Genomic DNA, 17,405 nt, shown 5'->3' with positions numbered 1-17,405 from the left:
ACAAAAATTTCAAGTAAAATTTTTAGCTAAAAAACTTTTAATGTGGTTTGAAGATATGAACATATGAGCCTGGACCTGGTTTACAATGTGACCAGAAAAAAAAAGAATACACTTCACAGACTTTAACTGGCTTCATGGAAAATGATATCTTATCCCAGACGAGTGAAAAAGTCATGTAGAATTACTGAATCATTACTCTGAAATACGCATGCATCCGAGAATCCCAGCAGAGGAGACAGCCTATCAGTTATTAAAAACAGCACTGGTCAGTTCTTCCATGAGAAACCTCTCACAATTATTTTTATAAAATATACACTTCCATATTAGAGCTGGCAGATGTGGGTTGTGGGGAAATCACTCTGAGATGTTTGGCTTTAGTGTTAATAAACTACATGGACAAAAACCTAGAAAATACGATCACTTGAGTCAAAGTTCATACTGCCTGTGTCAATGCTGCTTGGCATGATGCTCTTGCACTCACGAATTTATTAAAGGATGATACCAGCCAAAAGGCTGAGGGGGGGAAGCTGCCCCAGGACTTGGCAATTTCAAAGAGACATGCGCTCCCAGACATTGCTGGCACTACAGTAGCAACAGCAGCAGCCCTGGCCCTTTAAATTGCTGCTGAAATGCTGAGTGGCGCATGCTGGGGAAGGGCACGCTGAGCTCTGGGGTGAAGAGAAGTCTGCCTGCTACTCTCTGGGGCATAAGCTGATCAGTCAAATAGTTTACCTATAATACACTGCGGCACTGTCACACTATCATGTCACACTTTAGAGCCACAAAAAATGGATACCACTGCCATTATTATAGTGAGTAGTGTTTGAACATTTGACAGATTAGCTCACATACACACGTAGTGATCCAAGAGAAGACTCAGGCAATCTTTTCAGAACACAGAAAATGACACGTTCTCTAGAAAAAAATCCTTGAATTATATTTGGTGCATGCTAATACTTAAAAAGAGGAAATCAATCAGGGAAAAAACTTGGTCCACCATAGCATGCTGAATAGTATTCCATGTATTCTGTTGAAGAACTGAAGAATATTTTCCAAATTACTTTTTTTTTTTTTTAAATGGAGAGCATGGGTAAAATTCTGCCCTCTGTTAAAGGGTGTACTAAATGCAGAAAGAACAAGTAACTACTGTTATCACTGCTCACCACCCAGCAACTCTGCACTCAGGAACGAGGGTGACAGATTGGTTTTTGGTCTGGCCCAAAGACAACAGCCTTAAGGGGCGGCATACTATAAATTATATAATATCCCCTACAACTGAGCTAGACATTTTGTAGAAGACAGATATGGTCTCTACCTTAAACGAGTTACAATCCAATCTGGCACTTCATGGGCATACAGACAGGCTCCTAGTCATAGACTATATGTTGCAGTACACAGAAGGAGCAAGACATGGTACCTTTCCAAAGGACAAATAAAGTACAGACCAGGATGTGTCTTCACTGCAGATTTAATCCATGTTCCCAGACCCATGTGCCAATCACATGTGCTAGCCCAAGCCACATATTAGCTGTCATACTGCAAAACTGTACTCCAATTGCTGTGCTTTCTGGAGCTGTACTCACCAGTGTGCGCTGCTACGACTTCTGGGGCCAGCTCTCCTGCAGTAAGCTGAGTTGCTCTATGATTCCTTCCTAGTGAATTGAGACAGCATGTCTATCTCTCTGAGCACATGGAAGATTATGGGAATGCACTGGAGAATTATTAACATTTGAGTGATTTATCCTGCATATTCAGTATAAAATGTGTGGCGCTACTAGCTCAAGAGACAGCAGTACCGGGACTCTAACCTAAATTCCCACCTGGTCTGGCTAGCTTGGGTAGAAAGCACTACCAAGTTCAAGAAAGGTTTGGCTGTGGGGACAGGAGAGGGGTTAGGGACAACACCCAAGAGAGAATCCAAGTTAATGCTGATGCGAAGGCATTCACTTAATAAAAAACCTCCCCTGAACAACACTGCAGTTTGGATTATAAATTCTTCAAGATAAGGGCTATGTCTTGTGTGTTTGCATGGTTCCCAACACAATGGAGCCTCAGTTCTGACTGGGACCTCATTGCACTGTTGAAATATAAATAATAGATGAATAAATGATAGATGGCTGTGGGACTCTCCTCTATGGCCAGTACTGCTCTGCTATCCTCCCTTCCATGCTCCATGGCAAGATTGTTCCATGTATATATGTTAGGTCTTGTCTATATTCGAAGCTGAACCAGTTTAATCAAAGGTGTGATTTTAAACCACTATCAACCACTGCATAAACAATCAAATAAACCTGGCTTATGATGATTTAACTCAATTTAGCACTGCAATAATTTATTCTAAAATAATATAAATTAGATTGAATTATTTAGTGTCCACACTGTTTTGCACCAGTTTATGTAAATCTGTTTTAAAAAAAACTTTGGGTTAAAGTGAGCTGACACTATATATGATCCAGCCATACATCTCTCAATACAATTGTTCGTAAAAAACAACTACTGTGAAATTTGGCAGCTAGAGCTAGTATTTTAATGATGAATCTTAACCAGACTTTGAAAACTAGCGTTCCAATGGACATTCAATCCAAAAATCAAATGTTCTAAGAACTTTTATTTTGATTACTTTTAATTGGGTTGACTACTTTCATTTTAATGCCAATGCTCATTTAATTTACTATTAAAATTTCTGAAAAACAAATGATTATAGCATAGTAGACCCAGAGCTAGGGATGGGTGTATACACACACACATACATGCACATGCATATATAATTTACACGATGGCTGTGCGTGTGTGTGGCAAGGCTGGCCAGGCTCCTGGCCTCTATTTAGTCCACTCTCCCAGAGCCTGGATACCATTTCCCTTCATGAGGAGGGGGAAGATGATGGTCTGGGGGGAACCTGGGCCCCACCCACTCATTCCGGGTTCCGGCCCAGGGAGCCTGTGTGGCTGCTGGTGATGGGGGAGGGCTCCCCTCATTATGAACACCACAGCTCTTCCCTGGGCCGCTTCCCCAGACAATTCCTCCCTTTCCGTACCTCCTCCAGGTAGTGGCAGTGGTAGTGATAGCAGCAGTAGCAGTAGCCTGTTCCCCCTCCTGGTTTGGCTCCTCCTGTGGGTTCAGCCTGCTTGGCCTTACTCCAAACTTCCGGCCTCCTGGGCAGGGGCCTTAGCCCCTTGTGGCTGAGCACTCCTCTCCTTCTTTTGGTGCCTCTAGACAACTCGCTTTGCTCTGCTTTGCTTTGCTCCTGTCCTCTTCTCTCCTCTCCTCCAGCTCTCTCCTCCCATCTCTCTCTCTTGCCTACAGGGCAAGGGTTCTTTTAAAAGCAGGCTTAAGTGGGACCAGCTGACCCCCAACTGACCCAGGGCATCTTCCTCATATATATTTTCAACCGTAAAGACAAACAACACAAGCAGGTATTTTATGCATTAGAAATAAAAAGATGCAGTATTCCAAGAAATTAGATTTGTGCATTTTTCTCTTTAAACAATAAAATATCAAACTGAAATTCTTGATATTTGATAGTAAAATATTAAGGAATCAATATTAACTTCCAATAGTTCAAATTTGGAACATCTAGGTAACAGGAGCCTGGGAAATTAATTAGTAAGTGTGGTCTGGATTTATCCCATCAAAAACTGTTGTTTTTACTTAAAAATGAAACTTTGCCATTTTTGGAGATATTGAAAATGATAAAATATCTCTAGTGTCTTCTCATCCTATAAATATTTCCAGGGTTATATGCTGCATAAATCTGAGATGTTATTAGGAAATAAAATATCCTCATCGTCTCCATTAAATCTAACAATATAAAATTCTTAATGATCTGGAATATCTCATTTCAGTAAGAACCAAAATAAGACAAGACCGTAAAGCGCCAGACCAAAAGACAATGAAATGTGCATAGATAAAGTAATTTAAATGGGACTAATATCACTACTGCACAGACCAAAGTGATAAGAACACACGAATGGCCTTAACGGATCAGAGCAATGGTCAATCCAGTCCAGAATCCTGTCTTTCGACAGTAGCTAATACCAGAAGATTCAGGAGGAATGAACAGAACAGAGCAATTACTGAGTGAACCAGTCTCATCTTCTGACAGTCTTCTGACAGGTTATGGACACTCACAACATGTGGGTGCAGCCTCGACCATCTTTGTTAAGAGCCATTGTTGAGCTTGTCCTCCATGAACTTACCTAATTCTTTTTTGAATCCAGTTATATTTTTGGCCTTCACAAATCCCCTGGCAATCTACCAGTTCCACACTTTGATTGTTATTTGAAGAAGTACTTCCTTTTGTTGTTTTAAACAGGGTATTAATTTCACTGGGTGACCTCTGGTTCTTGTAATATGCAAAGGGGCATATAACACTTCCATATTCCATTTCTCCACACCAGTCATGATTATATAGACCTCCATCATACCGCTCCTTAGTCATCTCTTTTCTAAAGTGAACATTCCCACTGTTTCAGAGGGGTCGCTGAGTTACCCTGTATTTACAGTATCTGATAGTCTATAAGGTGCCACAGGACTTCTTGTTCATTCCACTATTTGTAATCTCTCTTCACATGGTAGTGGTTTTATACCATTCACCATTTCTATTGCCATTCTCTGTACTTTTTCCAATTCTATTTTATCTTTTTTGAGATAGCATGACCAGAATTGCAGACAGTAGTCATCATGTGGGCATACATGGCTTTGTATTTTCTTAACCTGCATTTCAGGCTACACCTACACCAGCAAGAATTTTTCAAGAAAAGCCTGGCCTCTTTTGAAAAATCCTGTGAAACATCAACACACAAAACGTGTTCTCTCGCTATTCAACTGGAGGACCTGAGGGCCCTTTTTTCAAAAGAGCAGTCCTCATGGTGCCAGATTTTTTGATCCCTGGCCCATTGTTTCAAAAAAACAGGGGCTATGTGGGCACGCTCTATTGAAAGAGTGGATCAATTTTTTCAATCCACTTTTTTGTGTGGACACACTCTTTCAAAAGAAGTTTTTTTAGAAGCGATCTTCCGGAAGAATGTCTTTTGAAGGATTGCTGTAGTGTAGACGTAGCCTCACTGAAGTTCTTAAGTTGTAGGTGGATTGTATGCAGGTGCTACTCACATGCTCTTCTGGACAGAATCCACACGCTCTTTACATGAAGTTTAGACCCTTCCTGGATCACTGTTTTTAGTTGTAGCTCAATACAGGGAAATATAAACCTTAGCCTAAGCTTTCTACCAAGCCAGGCTTTCAATGAAGAGGTTGTGTATGTCCTAAATCCTAGCTTCCTATGGCCAAAAAGTCTGTCATACCTCCCTTATACACAGCGCAAAGTTAGTGACCCTCCCTTGTCACAACAATTAACAATGAGGTCAATGCCTTAATGTAGAGCTTGAATACCTACTAACAGGATGGGTCAATACAAAATGTTGTCACCCTATTATAAGACAGGCTTACAGCACAGGTAGCGGCACATGTCCTTCATGACTGCCTTAGTGAGTGTGGTCAGATGAAGCAAGTTGTGCAATGTGTATCTTGTGAGCTGGGTTTTGTTTTGGAAGAAGTCATTTCATATTTTCATCCTGAATCCCTACATTTTAAACATTGCACATAAGCCTAGAGCTCCAAGATACATTTTTAAAGAAATATACAGGAAAAAATATACAACAACTAAACATATGACATATTGATACTGACTTTTCTTCTCAAACTTCAGGAATAGATTTAAAGCCTGGGTCTCCAAGCATCCAATAAAGTGTATCAAACAGCTTAACTTTTTATTTATTTACATTACGACCCTTCCAAAAAGAGCTTAAGTAGTCAGAAGTAGATATTTCTTCCACTCAATTTAGCTGAATTTTTATAACAAATATACAGAAGATTTGTATACAAACTGTACTAGCCAATGTCCTTATGAGTACACAGACTCAGACCAACAAACTGTGGCATAGAAAGATTGTTTTTAAGTCAGTAACTATTGTGCTTTACCACGTCTATTTACACAAGAATGTCTAAACCTGGGTGTCTGGACATATTCAAAAAGGAAATAATTCCAAAATCTGGTTAACATTTCAGTTATTGTAGTTCATAATCTGGCTCTCAACTAATGGCAGAGATTTTATGAAGGTTATAAAGCTTTAACATTACTGAGGAAAAAGTAAGGTTTTGATTTAAGTCTTGAAGACAGACATGTCATACATTAGCTCAGAGAAGTTAGATTAATCTGGAGCCATTGAAAATAGCCAGTTTTGCTAAGCCTGATTAAATATTTAGGTCCTATTGTTTCTGCATCAGTTTGAAAAATATATTCTACACAACACTGGCTGCTACATGAAGAGTTACAAACAACTTAAAGGTCTAATCATTTATCTTTCCAAAAGGCAGTTATCATTCTATCATGAGGGACAATGCAAAAACCCAGCTAGAAGTATTTGGTCAAGGAGCAGTGAAAGATGATGAACACAAACTATACACATGTTGAGAATGTGATCCACTAATCACTTACTTAGACCTTCCTAAGAATGTCTGTGAAAATTATCATTACGTAGCGCAAAGACGATATACATGATGACTATCTATTAGATCATCCACTCTTTTCCTGGGGATAAATGCTGAATTGTTTCATTATTTCACACATTAGACTAATACTACGTTTCATCTTAATTTGTTACATGTCTTTTTGCAGGCTTGTCTTGTTCTCCCTTCCCCAAATGAAGTACTTTTGTTACTACAGAAGCAAATAATCTAACATTGGCAGGGGCTCAAGTTTAATGATACATAAAAGTACAAAACAGAATCCTTTTTCCTCCCCTAGTTTGCAAACTAGGTAGGTAGGTAGGCATCCTTCAGTCTGCATAGACTATGGATCGCGCCCTTTGTAACTCCATTTAAGATAGTCATTTGCAGCGTTGACTGTGACTGTGGAGGCCCACACGAGAGTGACAGTCCTTGCTACATCTGCTCCATATGTAGTGGGTGTCTGGCAGGTCCTTGCTGTCCTTTCTACGGGCTCGCTTCTCCTCTGCCAGCTGTCTGATCTTCATCTGGCCCTTCTGAAGGCCTTTGTGTAGTTCCTGCTTCCAGCTGGTGCGGTCGTCTGCCAGCTCTTCCCAACTATCTGGGTCAATGTCTACCTCTTTGAGGTCTCTCTTACAGACGTCTTTGTAGTGCAACTGGGGCCTCAGAGGTCTTTTGCCGCAGGCTAGCTCGCTGTACAGGATGTCTTTTGGGATCCTTCCATCATTCATCCTGTGGACGTGGCCAAGCCAGGCAGCGGCGGCTCCACTGAGGAGGGTATGCATGGTTGGAATTCCAGCTTGCTCGAGGACGGCGTTGTTGGGCACTCTGTCCTTCCATGATATCCCAAGAATGTGCCTGAGGCAGCGCAAGTGGAAGACATTCAGCCTCTTTTCCTGGTGGGAGTACAAGGTCCAAGACTCGCTGCTGTAGAGGAGGGTGCTGAGGATGCAGGCTCTGTAGACTTGCATTTTGGTGTGAGTGTACAGCTTGTTGTTTTTCCACACTCTCTTGCTAAGTCTAAACAGAGTTGTGGCTGCTTTTCCAATCCTCCTGTTTAGCTCAGACTCCAGCGACAGGGTGTCGGTGATGGTGGACCTAAGGTAAGTAAACTCGTGGACAACATCTAGCATGTAATTTTCAGTGCTGATTGATGGAGGTTCAGCAACGTCTTGACCAAGTACGTTTGTCTTCTCTAGGCTGATAGTAAGCCCAAAGTCCTTGCATGCTTTGGGGAACTGATCCAGCAGTTTTTGAAGCTGGCCTTCTATGTGTGTCACTACAGCAGCGTCGTCTGCGAACAGCATGTCTCTAATGAGCACTTCCTGCACCTTAGACTTAGCCTTCAGCTTTGCAAGATTAAACAGTTTCCCGTCAGATCTTGTGTGCAAAAAGATGCCCTCTGTTGAGGACCCAAAGGCTGCTTCAGGAGGAGCGTGAAGAAGATCCTGAACAATGTCAGAGCAAGGACGCATCCTTGTTTGATGCCACTCCTGATGCTCAAGGCATCTGATGATGTGCCATCATATTGGATGGTTCCTCCTGTGTCTTTGTGGAAAGACTGGACCATCTTGAGTAGCTGTGGTGGACAGCCTATCTTATGGAGCAATTTAAACAGTCCATCCCTACTGACCGAGTCAAAAGCTTTGGTCAGGTCAACTAAGGTGACAGAGTGGCTTCCTCTGCTCTCTGCATTTCTCCTGCAGCTGCCTCAGGGAGAAGATCATGTCAATGGTAGATCTCTCAGCGCGGAATCCGCACTGGGATTCAGGATACACCCTCTCAGCGAGCTTCTGGAGTCTTCCGAGGATGACACGAGCAAACAATTTACCAGTGATACTTAGGAGGGAGATTCCACAGTAATTGTTGCAGTCACTTCTGTCTCCTTTGTTCTTACACAAGGTTACAATGTTGGTGTCCAGCATATCCTGTGGAACCTCACCCTCTCTCCAGCACAGGCACAGCAGCTCATGTAGGGGTTCCAGGAGTGTGTGCAAGGCACACTTGACTACCTCTGATGGTATACCATCCTGGCCCGGGGCCTTTCCTACTGCAGTGCTGTCAATAGCTTTCTTCAATTCAACCACAGTTGGTTTCTGGTCCAGCTCGTCCATGACTGACAGGAGCTCAATAGCGTTGAGGGCTGTATCAACCACAGTGTTCTTGCATGAGTACAGCTCGGAGTAGTGCTCGACCCATCACTCCATCTGTTTGGCTTTGTCAGTGATGACTTCACCAGATTTGGATTTCAGAGGTGCCGTCTTGTTCTGGATGGGTCCCATTGCCTTCTTTATGTACCCTTGTACATTCCCCTGAGATTACCAGAGTCAGCAGAGGTCTGGATAATGCTGCATAGCTTAAGCTAGTAGTTGTTGGCACAGCGCCTGGCTATCTGCTGTACTATTTTTCTGGCTACTCCGAGTGCTTGCTGGGTACTCTGACTCGGTGAGTGTTTGTACTCCAGAAGTGTAGTGCGCTTCTTTTTGATGACTGAAATCATCTCATCAGAGTTAGCTTCGAACCAGTCATTTGTGTTGCCTCCCATGTTGGTTCAATGCTGTTAAGCGATGCTGGAGTACCTCTCCAGGAGCGAGCCTGGGTAATTTTTATGGAGACCCTGGGCTGCCCAGACACCAGGCCCCCCCTCACCTTTATTGATATATTCCATAGGTACCTCTATGTTTGGTACCAGCTCAGCTGCAGGAGTTGCTGGGACGGTGCCAGAAGTTGACACACAACTGCCTTAGGACTCCCCTCCGGATTTTCTGTCAGGGTGTACTCCCTTAGCCTTACTCCTTCCCAGAATAGCCAACAAGGCAGTGGGGCATTTTCCTCTGCCTTCACAGGAGTTGTCGATTTGCAGCACCACACCTCCTGGTTTGCTGTTGAGACTGTGCATTAGAAGGGAGAACGAACAAGTCCCTCCATAAGGTCGGTATGTGACACAGACCAGACCCCCCGACCCCGTGTTTCGCCTGAGAGCTGATGCAGTTGCCCAGGGGATGGCGTTGCTGTAATGCACAACAGTTGCTAGGAGCCAAAAGTGAGAGTTGAGTGGTGGGTGAGGACAGTGCTTCCGTCCGCCTGAAAAGGCTCAGCTGCCAGAGAGTCAAAGGTACTACCTCTACCCCAGACACCCCCATGTCCCCCCATGTATATATTTGCTCATAAATATATGGTTTAAACACCTTCCTCTATTGAAGTTGGTATAATCACACGATGGCTTGAAGCTGTATATGCCATCTTAGAAAAAGGAATGTATAATAAATAAAATTTCTGACTAAAATGATCATTTGCATATAATACTATTCCATCTCACATCTAATGCATATTGGCAGTGGTGTCTAAGCACTGAGAATGATACAAAAGTTTTGGGCATACTTGTTGATGTATAGAACTCTTTTTTGCTACTCTGCCTCATCAATCTCACATGCTAAGCATAGTCAGTCCAATTCAGAAACTGCACAATTGGTTTTGAGAATTCAGTAGGCAGTAGCTCTTACTCTGGCATCTGCATCAAATCAGTGCCCTGGCATGGAGCTAGGAGGTACTGCTGAAAATACTCTCTTTTGGACAAGAACTAAAATCACAGCCCTTGCAAAGTGAGATCAGGAAAAGATTCCATGGTACTTCTGAAAAAAAAATCTTCTATAAAAATCAGGGTCTTATTCCTAGTCTGCATGAAAAACTACAGTAATTATATTATACATCCTGCCTACAAATTTTAGTTGAATTCCAGATTTTTCTTCTCTTCTTACCCTAAATTATCAGGAAACTTCCCTGTGCACTGTTAAAACAGCTTACATACTGCACTCTACAGGAGAGCACTTTTCCAAGCTCTTTATTTTTATATGCCGTTCAGCAGGGTTTCCCAAACTTTATATAGTCGGGACCTATTTTTTTTTCAGTACTTTTTTTGCCTCCCAAAAATATAAACATGTATGAAAAATGAATACATTTTCACTGTTTATTATTTACTCATAATAACAACAGTCCATAGTGGTAATTTGCATATTTTCTAAGGGCCGGTATTTTTTTTCCCCAAGGACTGGTACTGGGCCACATTCTGGGAAACATGGCTGTACAGGGATGAAGTGAGCCTTAGTTAGTGTCAGAAAAGCACTGTGAAGTCCTGGGAGGAAAAGTCTTACAGCAGTGCAAAATATGATTTAAATTCTGGAAAAAAGAATGACTTGTGGTAGTGCATGATGTGCAAGTTTCCACACTCCTGAATGTAACAAGCCAGTGATACTCAGACCTCAAGTGTTTCAGCAGCCAAATAAATGATCAACATCACTCAGAAGAGCCACATTAGTACCTAGCTACAATACCCTACATTCATATTTGAACAATAGGACAGGGGAAACGCACACATTTAACATAAAAGAACACCATATTATTCTCACAACCAATATCTTAGTACAAGTTGATAACTGGCTAATAAGAGAACAAGAGCATCCTGATCAGTTAATAACTTAGATTGATTAATGATTAAATCATACACTGTTTTAATATCACGTGTTGCAAACAACCACTTAAAGCTCCTGAGTCCTAATCTGAGTACCACTATATTAGGCAATAGGATTAAAACAAACAAAAAGTAGTACTTTTTTCCCCAAGGCAGTCAAAGGAATGTTGTGAAGGCCAAAGTATAATTGGGTTCAAAAGGGAATCTGATAAGTTCCTTGCAGATAGGTCCACTGATGGCTATTAGGCAAGATGATCACGGATATAATCCCATCCTCTGACTGTTCTTACCCTTCCAGCTGCCAGAAGTTGGGACTGGATGGCTCCAGATGGACCCTTCAAAATTGTCTGTTCTGTTCATTCCCTCTGAAGCATCTGGTACTGGCCAGTGTCAGAGAGTGGATACTGGGCTAGGTGGAACATTGTTCTGACCCACTACATAATATGTTAAAGACAAAAGAAAAAAAACCAAAAGCATGCAGATGGACCAGCTATTGATAAGGAAGTTATCCAGAGCAGAATAAAGAATATTAGTATTGAAATGCTACTTTTGAAATGCATTATACTTTAAACCTTCAGTTAGACACTTGTGACAATGCCTAAACTCGGCAGGGGAGTAAAGGAATTTCTTAGTACACTAGCATTAATAGTGACACTGACATTTTTGTGCAAAGCTGCAAAACTGCTATTTGTATCAACTTGAAAATCCTCAGTCATGAGAACAAATATTTGAAAGAACCAACTGGGCTCCAAAACAGGACGCTCCAACTGTCACCTGACAAGTTTTTAAAGCTTTTTTCTAAGCTTTTACCAACATTCACTCATCTCTGCCATACCACATACATTGACTCTGAGAAAAGATCCACTTGTGGACCCAAAAAGTAGTAAAAGATTACGAACTCTTCACGTGACCTTATTGCAAGTATAGTTATTCATTGTAGACTTAAGTGTATTTCACCCACAAAAAAGTCTGCTATTATTTCCCATGTTGACTGCAGACTATGAGAGTTAGAAATGCTGAATCATAAAAGACTTACAGAAAACTTGATGCATGTGGTAACTGTCAGATCCCACAACATGTCAAGTGTCTTTCCTTTGTAGCTATCGCTTCATCCTCCACTTAAATCTGCATTCGAGATTTTAAAAGCTAATGTTCCACCTTTGGGGACTTGTCAAGTCAAGATATAAGCTATAGAAAGAAAGAACTCGGGGGCAGAGCAGGTTTCTTCAGATGGATGCTATGGCACTTAAACTCCAATTGATGGAGTTTATTTGAGAATACTACCACTCTCATTTCCTCTACAGCAGCTACTTCTTCACACATACCTATTTCAACCACGGACTACCCACAGTCCCCATAATCCTTTGACACCGTGATTTTATCACTCTTTGTACTGCAATGTTGCAATAAAAATAGTGCCAATAATAAAGTATGAAGAGCAAAGAACAAACCTCACAAGACAAATAATGTTGTATAACAGTTGAATATTTTATTGTGTGTTATTTTTTACACAGAGCAATAACAGACTCTTTAAATAAGTGGGTGAGAGATGATTCCTAAAGCTTCAGTATTCATTCCCTAATTTAGATCTGGTTTTCACTCACATCCAGAAAATTTATTATATGAATCAGCATATATCAGACCTGAACTAAGACCATGCATATTATGTGTCAGAACAGCTCAACAGTTAATCAAATTACCACTCACCTGGAGATGACAGACAGGCTTAAGCAAATCATTACTTACTTACTCTTTCTTTCTTTGTTACAGAATGTGGCTTATGGTTCTATAAATATGTTTACCTTAGAACTGACTGAGACACTCTGGTCAGGAAGGATTGCTGTTTCTAGGGTTCTCCTGGAACAACAGACTTATTTCTAACATTCTACTGAAGTCTTCTGTTTTCTTTTTCTAACAGTCAGGGTATATCTATACGAGCAGGAAACCCATCTGGCTTCAAACTGTTGTGGCAAGTATTATGCGCGCCTCACACATTGCGCTGCATCATGTGCAGCGCATAAGCAGCTGTCAGATCAATGAAGTCTCTGAGGAGAAGATGGACATACATGATGATGAAATACTGAAGAGGAGGAACGGGAAGATAATGGCTGCACTCAATGCTTTGTACACAAGGGAGCACTGGTTCTGGTGCTGTGAAACAAACGCAGACTGGTGGGACTGCACTGTTCTCAAAGTATGCAATGAAAAGCAGTGGCTACTAAACTACCGCATGCATAAGGCCACTTTTATGGAACTTCACGAATGGATTTCCCCCATTCTGAAGCACCACAATACCAGCATGAGAAGTACTCTGACAGTTCAGAAGTGAGTGGCAATAGTTGTGTGAAGCTTGCAACACCAGATAGCAACTGGTCAGCGGTCAATCAATTTGGAGTGGGCATATCTATAGTGAGAAATGCTGTCATTTAGGTAGCCAATGCAATCAATACCCTTCTGGTATGAAAGACTGTGACCCTGGGTAATGTGCAGGACATAGTGAGCGGTTTTGCTGTGATGGGGTTCCTTAACTGCAGTGGAGTGACAGACAGAAAGCATATCCCTATCTTGGCACATGACCACCTTGCCACATAAATCACAAGGAGCATTCCTCAATGGTGTCGTAGGCATTGGTGGATCACCAGGGTCGTTTCACCAACATCAATGCAGGACGGTCGGGACAGGTGCACGATGTGCACGTCCTTAGGAACACTGGTCTGTTCATATAGCTGCAGAATGGAACTCTCTTCCCAGGCCAGAAAATAACCATTGGAGACATGGAGATGCCAAGAGTGATCCTGGGAGATAAAGAAGTTATTCACTTGTGTGGTGACGATAGTTCTTCAAGATGTGTCCCCATCGGTCCTCCACCTTAGGTGTCGGGCTCACCCTGGCGCCACAGATCAGAGATTTTCAAGTGGTATCTCGTCAGGTTGTGCATGCTCTGATGCTCACCAGTCCTTCAAGCGCTTTCAGTCATGTGTGCGATCCAGGTCATGCCAGTTCCTCAACCAACCGCCTCAGGTGCTCCAAAAAAACAAAGTAGAACTCCGAAGATGGAAGGAACGGGTGGGTAGTGGAGCACCCACGGGGACACATCTTGAAGAACTCTCTTCACCGCACAAGTGGGTAACTTCTTTTTCTTCTTCGAGTAGTCCCCTTGGGTGCTCCACCTTAGGTGACTACCCAGCAGTGACCACAGAAAAATGGAGGTGGGTCCTGGATTTATGTGCAGCTTGCCCTTGACAGGACTGCTGTCGATAGACATGTATCCTCGTCCAACACCCGGTGAATCACATAGTGTCTGACGAAGATGTCATAGGATGACCATGTCGCTGCTCTGCAGATATCCTTTAGTGTGACTCCTTTAAAGAAGGCTGTCGAGGTCACCATCGCTCTAGTGGAGTGAGTCCTGGGCAGAACTATCAGAGGGGTCTTACGGAGCTCAAACATGTTTTTATGCAGGATACAATGTTATTTGAATTTTTTTGTGATGACAGCCCTTCCCCTTTCGACATCGGTGCAAAAGACACCAGGAGCCTATCCATCTTCTGGAAGGGCTTAGTTCTGTCTATGTAGAAGGCTAGCACCCTCCTCACATCGAGCGAGTGCAGCCGCACTTCTCTACTCGATGTATGCAGTCTCGGATAGAAGGATGGTAGAACTCGTTAATGTGGAACTCTGAGGAGCTCTTTGGAAGGAATGCTGGGTGTAGGCGCAGAACCACTGCTTCCTTTGAGAAGGTTGTATAGGGTGGCGTTGCCATTATTGCTGCCAGCTCCTTCACCCTGCAAGCTGATGTAATCGAGAGAAGAAAGGTTGTTTGCATGGTAAGCAGTCGGAGGGAGATAGTGGCCAATGGTTCGAAGGGTGGTCCAGACAGTGTGTCAAGGACCAGATCCAAGCTCCATGAAGGTGGTAACGGTTTCCGCAGGGGGAGGGGTATAGGTTTGCGAGGCCCTTTACAAACCGTTTGGTAATGGGATGGGCAAATACAGTTGACCAATCCGCCGAATATCAGAATGCTGATATAGCTGCAAGGTGGACCTTTAGTGATGACAAAGTGAGTCTGCCCTGTTTCAGGTCCAAAATTGTAGGAATGGGAGACCTCTAGAGGAGTTAATTGTTTGGAAAGACACCAGGACATAAATCATTTCCATTTGTATGCATAAGCCTTCCTGGTAGAGGCCCGTCGACTGCATTCCAGGACCACTTTTACCGCTTGTGAGCATGTTCTCTCTAAGGCACTGAGCCATGGATTAGCCATGCTTTGAGGCAGAACATTCGAGGATGAGGGTGCGTTATGGTCCCTTGGTCCTGCGTGAGGAGGTCCAGAATGTTCGGGAGGGGGAGCGATGGGCAGCATGACATGCGTAGTAGTAGATGGAACCAATGCTGTTTGTCCGCTGGGGCTATAAGTATGAGGTGCGCCCTCTCCCTCCTTGCTTTCTCCAGGACCTTGAGAACAAGTATTGTGGGATGAAATGCATACAGCAAGGGGTCCTGCCATGAGAGCAGGCAGGCATTGCCCAATGAGTGTTGCCCGATGGCCACTCTGGAGCAGTACTGATGGCACTTCTTGTTGGCGTAGGCAGCAAACAAGTTGATCTGAGGGAACCCCCATATGTTGAATATACTGTGGAGCAAATCGGAGCAGATCTCCCATTCGCACGTGAGAGCAAAATGTCTGCTCAGCTGATCTGCCCTCGCATTGTGGACACCAGGTAAGTAAGAGGCTTTTAAGATTATGCTGTTTGCAGTACACCAATTCCACAGCCGGACCACTTCTGTATATAATGCGCGGGATCTGGCTCTGCCTTGGCGATTGATATAGAACATTGTGGAAGTGTTGTCGGTGTTGACCCCAACCACCTTGTTCCGCAGGTGTGTGCAGAAGTGCCTGCATGCATTGAACACCGCACTGAGCTCCAATACATTTATGTGCAATGTCATCTCTGTGGGGGACCAATCGCCCTTGTGTCGATTTGCTGTCCGTGTGCGCCCCCCATCCTATGTGGGAGGCATCAGTCGTGAGAAAAACCATGATTTGCGGTTGGTGAAAGGGCACCCCGATAGCAAATTCTTGGGGTCTGCCCACCATGCCAGATACTTTTGCACTTCTGTTGGGGGTGATAACTTTTTGTGAATGGCATGTATCATTGGCCTGTATACTGTTGCCAACCAGTGCTGAAGGCATCGCATATGCAGTCTGGCATTCTGTACCATGAACGTGGTGGCAGCCATGTGTCCAAGCAAGTTAGGACTGGCACTGTAGGGCTGTACATTAGCACTTGCACCAAGGACCAGATGGCATGAAAACATGCATCGGGCAGATACACCCTCTACATAATGGAGTTGAGGTGTGCCACTATGAATTCTATGTTTTGCGTGGGCTCCATTGTTGACTTTTGGAAGTTGATGACCAGGCCCAGCAAGAGAAAAGCCTTTGTGGTAATGTTTATCATGTGCAGAACATCTGCCTGTGAGACACCCTTCAGCAGGCAGTCATCCAGATACGGGAAAATGAATACATCCAGTCAATGCAGGTAAGCTGACACTACAGAAAGTATCTTTGTAAAGACCCTGGGCGCTGGAGAGAGGCCAAAGGGGAGGACTCTATACTGGAAATGTTCTGAGCCCACTGTGAAGCGGAGGAAGCGCCTGTGTGCTGGGTGGATCATTATGTGAAAATACGCATCTTGTAAGTCAAGGGCTGCGATCCAGTCCCCATTACCCAGTGCGGTGACTATGGAAGTGATTGTGGTCATCTTGAAACGTTGTTTGCAGAGATAACAGTTGAGAACCTGTAGGTCCAGGATTGGTCTCCAGCCTTCTGTTTTTTTCTCTGTAAGAAAATATTGGGAGTAAAAACCTCTCCCTCACAACTCGTCCGGGCCTCTTTCCACTGCCCCTATGGATATGAGATGGTCTACCTCCTGCTTTAGCATCATCTTGTGATAGGGGTCCCTGAAGAGGGACTGGGTAGGGGGTTTTGGTGGGGGCATGGAACTAAATGGGATGGCGTACCCCATGGCAATGATTTCCAGTACCCATTTGTCTGTAGTGATAGTCTGCCATTGACGGTAGAATGGTCTGAGTCGGTGGTGAAACATATGCTGTGAATGGCACTGATGGATGTTCGTGATGTCGCACTCCTCGACATAGCAGTGAAACTTGCTGCCTAGGGATCTGCGCCGCTGATGCGTGGCCTTGCTGAGGACATCACCTAGGTGGCCTTTGTTGCTGCTGTTGTTGGTGGCGTCCCTGATCGTAGCGTCGCTGGTATTGTGGGCACTGGGAATGGTAGGTGCAGCGTTTTTGCTGTGGATAGAATCTCTTCCTCCTGTAGGGAGGGGTGTACATTCCCAGCGTTCTCAGCGTGGTTCTCGAGTCCTTGCTGGAGTGGAGGACTGAGTCTGTAGAGTTAGCAAACAG

The 17,405-nt window shown here is 43.5% G+C and overlaps 1 protein-coding gene and 1 long non-coding RNA gene across 5 annotated transcripts in view; one reads left to right on the top strand and one right to left on the bottom strand.

Moving 5' to 3' along the window:
• The window catches only part of DYM (dymeclin), a 416,064-nt gene that overhangs the window by 215,541 nt on the left and 183,118 nt on the right, over positions 1-17,405 (bottom strand). The gene's annotated exons all lie outside the window — the stretch shown is intronic.
• LOC142013862 (uncharacterized) overlaps positions 1-17,405 on the top strand; it is a 49,276-nt gene that overhangs the window by 24,075 nt on the left and 7,796 nt on the right. The gene's annotated exons all lie outside the window — the stretch shown is intronic.

This window comes from Carettochelys insculpta, chromosome 5 (genome assembly GCF_033958435.1).
Source record: "Carettochelys insculpta isolate YL-2023 chromosome 5, ASM3395843v1, whole genome shotgun sequence".
Lineage (NCBI taxonomy): Eukaryota > Metazoa > Chordata > Testudines > Carettochelyidae > Carettochelys > Carettochelys insculpta.
Note: the sequence above shows the minus strand (reverse complement) of the source record. Positions and strands in the feature narration are given on the sequence as shown.